Below are 7,229 nucleotides of genomic sequence, written 5' to 3'. Positions count from 1 at the left end.
GTTTGCATTTAGACAGGAAACCTTTTAAATACTAAAAACAGCTACTCTACAACAAATATGATGAAAACATTTTGAAATTTAGGAGATCAATATATGAAAGATAAAAACAAAAGCAAGTTATGGTTGCTCTGCAGAAATTACATTATCCATGCAGAATTTAATAATATGCACCATACCAACATAAAAGCATTGCATTGGTTCCAGTGAACAGAACTTCTTCCTGTAAAAAGGGAACACAAAATTTTACGTTGTTGTGAAGGATTCACCAAGTTATTGTCCTAACTAAATAAAATAAAACTTTTCTCATAAGAACATAAGAAATAGCAGGAATAGGCCATTTGACCCACCGTTCCCTGCTCTGCGTTTCAATAAGATCATGACTGATCTTTTACATCAGTGCCATATTCCTCTCCTAACCCTATATCCCTTAACACCTAAGAATCTATTGATATGTATCATGAATTACTCTGTGACTGAACACTCTTGGATACAGACGTCCAAAGATTCACTATTCTCTAGGTAAATAAATTTCTTCCCATCTCTGCCCTGAATGGCTATCCCATATTTTGAGATTGTAACTCCTCAATTTTTTTTAGTCAAGTTTAGTTTAAGTCTTCTTATCTCACATTCCCTGTAAATGTATTACTTCATGTAATAGTAGTGTCAAGATTTACAGGCCATGTTATTCCCATCATACTTGACTGTCACATCTTTTAAACAGATAAGCATGTTATTTCCAACACGTCATACATACCAGCTCACTTAAATCCCTTCAGATTTTATTTGATTATAACCACATGAAGTATCTACTGAACCACTACCAATTTATAACACAATGCTGATCAAATAATAAATCATCACCCATCAAGTTCCCAGTCTCTAATGCTGTTAAATCCCAGACATTCAGTCTTTTTTAACATACCATGATGACTTTCCTGTTGCCAACAAATTTGCTGATGATCCCTTCCGTGTTTCTCTTTATCAACATTTTCCCTTTTTCTCTTAAAAGCATTTTCCAGCCTCCGGTTATAAGTTAGCTGGAAGTGCTTTCAATCCTACATCAACCTGAAGAACCACTCACAACTAAGTTAGGTGTAGATTTACATAGGAAATTGGAATACTTTTCCACTTTGATGGCAGAACATGGGTTAATGTTCCTACCAAGAGGTATTTAAATATTTCCTCAGACCAAAAATCTAATATTCTGCTGCATCCTCATCATATTAAGCAATGTCAATTTAATAATATTTATTATAAAGCTGATTCCAATTATAAATAACATTTACCTAGAAATTCAAGTGCACCATAAGGCATTGACGTGTTGAACAATAACTGTTTTGGTCACTGCTGCAGTGCATCAAAAGTCACAAGCCTCTGTTGCAACTCTTCTAGTACTGCATATTTTCATGTATAAAAATGTGCACCCTGGCACTCTTTTCCTGAGTCCTGCTCATTGAGGGTTCAGTTGGACCATAGTATGTAGGTAGGTTGGATTGTCCATAGAGATCTGAAAAGGGAGATTGGCCAGCAGCACCATGGGGGAAATTGAAAGATTGTGTAGTTTACCATCATTGTTTAAAGGAGATTCTTAGTGCTAGAACTGGTTTGGCATGGCGTGTTAGGTTAGGCATGGTAGATCCCGAAGTGGCAACATGGACTGGGGGCTAATCAGTGCATGGCATGAGAGGGCAATAATTTGGGTAAAACAGCTGATTTCCAGCGAAGTGTTGCTTCTTTGCAGGACTTCTAACTGTAGCAGCTCTGGATTGAATATATTGGCAATAATGCCATGTTCTATGATTAACAAAGAGGAACTGAATTCAGATGCTTTGATACATTGGGGAGGTGGTGTCTGATTGTGGTATATTCTGGTACCCCAACATCACAACTGAACTTAATGATTCCTAGCTCTTTCCTGGAACCCAGTGGCAATTAGTCAGTTCTGTATCAATGGATACAGGTGACAGATGCAGATCTTTATTTCACCAAAAACAAAAGAGAGAAAACAGCAGAATTTGAAAATGTGTCATGGTTACCTGTGGTCTGCACTTTTGCTTGTGTCTAACTTCTATGCCTGCACATCCAATCTGTTGTATATGACGGATGGCTGGTGTATGCTTCATCCCATTCATCTGAATGGGGTTACTGACCTTACATAAAGATTTATGTGCAGTTAAATGGTTTATTTTTTTCTACCAAAACATTTGCAGTGCTAAATTGTTGCATCATCATCAGTTTGCTTTTGTTCCTGTTACACTATATGAATTGTGAAATTGTAGATAAAGTTCAGTAGAGTGTGATTTAAGCTTAGGCTAAACTGTGTAGAAAGATCTCTTTGTCTGTTGAAAATCCTCTGTTAGAATGTGAAAAGAGAGAAAACAAATTACTTTTAATTTGCAGGGAAGAAAAGATGGATAGGACAGGCAATATCTCTGATAGGATGAAGCCAGGGTTGCCATGGGGATTGGGTGTAGAGATCATTCAGACAATAATTAATGGTGGCAGTTAGGGAAAGAGAGTAAATGGAGTAAGAGCTATTGGGTGAGAGTTAGAAAGTGAGATACAAACAGGAGAACATGATAAGGTACAAAATGCAGGGCTGGAGGAAATGCCCAGCATGTCAGGCTGTGCTTATGAGTGAAAAACTGAGCCAATATCACAGATGGATGACTTACAGCATAATTGGCCAATTCTGATACAGACAGAGAAAGCAAGTTATCTGAAATTACAGAATTTGATATTGAGTCTGCAATACCCTCAGATGAGCTGTCAATTGCCTGCTGCTTTATTTCTCCATCTCACTCCCTCTGACCAACCTGTCTGTGACCTGTTGCACAATGGCTGATAGAAGCTTGAGCAACAGTACCTCATCTTGTCTTACAGCAACACTGGCCAGTTCTGCTATAAGTCATTCATCTGTGATATCAGCTCTATCTATTCTCTATTCATTAGCACAGCTTGATGTTGCACATGTCCTCCACTTTTCATTTTGCACCTTTGCACTCCACTTTGCCTGTATCTCACTCTCTAACTGCCCTCATCTTATAGCTCTTATTCTACTTAACTGCCGCCATTGACCCATTAACTAGATGATCTGTACAATCTATCCCCACGGCAATCCTGATTTCACGTTATCACAGATATGCCCTTTGACCTATCCATCCCTCACCAACCTTCTCTGCAACTTAAAACTAACTTGTTTTCTCTCTTTCCCAGTTCTGATGAAGGGTGTTCAACCTGAAATATTAACTGTTTCTCTTTCCACAGATGATGCCTGATCTGCTGAGTGATTTTAGCACTTTCTGTTTTTATTTTAGATTTAAGCATCTGCAGTTATTTTGATCTTCATGGCTTCTTGTCGAGTGTCTCCTCCTCCAATCTACTCTGACAGTTTTCCTTGCTCTGTCCTAGCTTCTGGCCCGAATTGTGCTCTATACTCAATGGCAGCTGATCAGATCACCCATGTTTGCAAGCAATTTGTGTGGCTTACAATAGTTGTCCGAATCATAAAATCCAAGAAGTCAAACAGCAACCAATAATCACAAACCAGCAAGTAACCCATAAGTATAGATTTTGAAACTATGACTGACAAGGGGACTATTTTGCTGGGTAACGATACGTTCTGTGTAATGAAGTCAGCACAAGATAGGTGACACCTATATGAATGTAGACCAAATCAGCGTATATTAATTTTTGCTTTAACTTCTACTTTAAAGTGTTTTGCTGACAATAACTCCTCTATAAATGACAAGAGGTGCACTTCAGTGGATGAGCACGTACTTCCTACCTGCCATTTTTGGACTTGGCAGTCAGTGTAAGACTAGAAAACATAAGATACTTGGTGCACTTCTAGGTCAATGTCACTCAACAGTTGTAAAGCCAAGGAAAATTATAATTCTGTACTTGATTACTTAAGTGAAAATCACTTAAGTGGAATAGAATAAACATGATTGTGAGGTGAATGAAATTTTGTTGGTAATTTTCAAGGTACAAAGTGGAGAAGAATTTTTTTTGTTGTATCTTCTTACCTTGTCTTTCAAATGGACGAATGACACACTTATAATTGACTCTCAGTCCAGGCTGCATTTGTGATCCAGGATGACTGAATTCTAGCAGAAGGGCAGTGCCCTCAGTTATAGGCACAGGTGCTGCTCCACAGAATTTTCCTCGACTGGCTGGAGGTGCTTGAGAGACATCATGAATTTTCAAGTAGGCATAAGTACATTCGTCAGACCTTTGGAAGTTATATGTTGTAACTTCAAAAATTACCTAGAGGAACAGCAATGGAAGTAGAATATTTATTTCAGTGAATTTCAAAAATTACTGTAAATGCAAAATGCTCTTGGAGGCAATTTAGAGCTATTAAGCTATTAAGCAAGTACTCCCTGCAGCAACACACAAAGGAGCTGGAGGAACTCAGCGGGTTCTCCCTGTGACTGGCACTCATCTTCAGGATTTCTGCCAAGTTTTTTCCTCTACTTGTAAGTCTTTTCCATTAGACATGTCAACAAGATGAGAATGTACATGCTGTTCAGATCATCACCATTGCTATTATTTGGAAAATGGTAAGAGGCATGGAGAAGTCTAATGTGGTGAGCTTGTCCAATTTTAACTGTATAGAAGACCGTTTACCGTTTAAAGTGAGACAATCCTTTTCATTATTTAATCAAATGATTTTTCATTGAGTAGAATGTGAAAGCTAACACCTAGGGGTGCAAATAGAATGTCTCAAAAAATCATTGAATCATCTAGTCAAGGTTATAAGGACAGGGCAATAAAAGGAGTTGATATTTAAGTTCAGCCACAATTTCACTGAGCAAGAAAGTAGGCTCAAGGCATCACATGCTCTGTTTATGCTATTTTTCTTTATGTTCTACAGTAACATTTCAGGATTTAAAATATTTTTTCATGTAAGATGATTTTATTTTGTAAAAAGAAACACATTTTGAAAATAAAATATGAACAACATATAAATATTCTGGCATGGGCTGATATGTTGCAAGATACATTCATTTCCATTCAAGCACTAGACAATGGCCATGTCCAACAAGAGAGAACCTTCTATACCAAACTTTCAATTGCATTACTATTGTCAAATCTTCCATTATGAATACCCTGACCTGGGTTTCACCCAATCAGAAACTCAACTGGATCAGCCACATAAATACCATGGCTACAAGTGCAGATCAAGGCTGTGTATCCTGAGGTGAATAACCCACTTCTTAGCATCCCAAAGCTTTGCCACCATTTGCAAGACACAAGTCAGAATTGTGATGGAATACTGTCCATCTGAGTGCAGCTCCAACATTCAAAAAGCTTGACACCTCTAGCACAATGCAGCCCACCTGACTGGCACCCCATCCACCACCCTAAACATTCACTCCCTCCACCATCATTGCACGATGGCTACAGTTTATGCCATTTACAAACCTCACTGCAGCTACTCACCTAGGTTACTCCAACAATACCAGTAACCCAGGAATCAATCTGTTGAAACTTTGTTGCAGTCCTTCTATAACATATACATCCATCCCTAAATCAGAAGACCAAATCAGTACAGAATATTCCAGATGCCATTTCACCAGGGCTCTTCCATGTATCTTTTATATTGCTTTGTTTACTAAAAATCCTCTACCACCATACTCTTCACTTTGTGACTGACACAAGAATCTGTCATCATTTTTAAGGAAATGGCACATCAGTAATCATATCTGTGGATTGCCTGAACATATGGTGGTAGATTAAAGTGATTTGTAGAAAGTCTTCATCCTGCTTTTGACTCTTGCAGCACACCATGCAGCATGTTTATCTATCCAGAGATGCAGTAATTCAAATTAAGTTTGCTATGCCAAGTTGTGAGAGAATTTACCACATTAATATAAGTCAGAACCAATTAGACATTAAAGGTATTATTTATCAACAGGCATTACAATAATAATAGAATTGCAGTGATAATAAGTTTCTTTTTCAAATAGTGAAACTTCCAGTTCCAGCTATAAACTTTTTCTCAGTTTTTCTGTCCCTATAAATACCAGTTACCGGCATTAAATAGGACCCATTGATTTTCTGTACTTCATTATCATTAACAGATGCTCTAAACTACAACGTTGCATTACTATGTTCTAACGTATTTCGTTCATACCTCATGTCCTTTATGTGCCTGGACTAACCAAAAACAGTTTGAGCTTTCATTTGGATTTATGGAACCTCTGTGCTCAAATCTACCAATAATTTTGGTTGGTGAAGTAATTAACATTCTCCCACATTTAACTGCAAAATAAAGGAAAAAAAAACAAAATGCTAAAACCATGCGATTTTCAATGTTATATAAATAAATCAAGAGCAGCATACAAATTATTATAACAAGATTTTACCAAATTGATACTTAGCACTGAATCCCTTAGAGTGTTTGTGATGGCCTGAGAAAAATGCAATTAATAACTGATGATGGGAAGAGATCACTGCTGGAGCCATTTTGCCACAAACTGGTCCTTTAAGGATTGGTGAACGAATAGTGGGTCCATCATAAATTTTCAGATTATCTCGATAGCAGCCTAAAAATGGCTGGATATGAAAGAAATCAAATTCCAAGACGATCTGCAATAAGAAATAAAAGTTCATATTTAAATCCTAAAATCTGTCTACAAAATACTAACAGGAAATGATCAGTACATCATTATAATAAGGCTTTTATACCACACAAAATTATTGCAATATCTCTGAAAGGTGGAAGTGAGAGTTCCTTTGTTGCCAGAAAATTCTGAGACTGTTTGGAAGCAACAATGAAGTTTACACTTAGATGTTCTGAAGACAATTCTTATCAAAAATTCAGACCACAGTGTTTATCAAATTTAAAACCGTATAGTTAAAATTCCAAACTATTGTCCACTTTGTAATTTGTGGCAGAAACCCAATGGAGTCTTGATACTTCCAACTGGTAGCTATAAATTGAGCATAACTCAACATGAGAAAATAAATGACTATCAAGAGATAAGTTTGAGAAGTAAAGATGGCAGAACAAAATTACAAAATGACAAGATTTTATGCTCAGAAGTATCAAGAATTTAGATTTGATAATCTGCATACATTTGAAACTGAAATCAACACAAAATTCAGAGATTCAATACTATAGTCAATATACATTAGACAACGTACCAATTAGATTGGAGCGGGAACTGAATGTGGACTTTATGATTTCATTTTCTGCACGAGCAAAAATTAAACATAAA

The sequence above is a fragment of the Pristis pectinata genome, chromosome 14 (assembly GCF_009764475.1).
Source record: "Pristis pectinata isolate sPriPec2 chromosome 14, sPriPec2.1.pri, whole genome shotgun sequence".
Taxonomy (NCBI): domain Eukaryota; kingdom Metazoa; phylum Chordata; class Chondrichthyes; order Rhinopristiformes; family Pristidae; genus Pristis; species Pristis pectinata.
The sequence above is the reverse complement of the archived record's forward strand: the minus strand, read 5'-3'. Positions refer to the sequence as shown.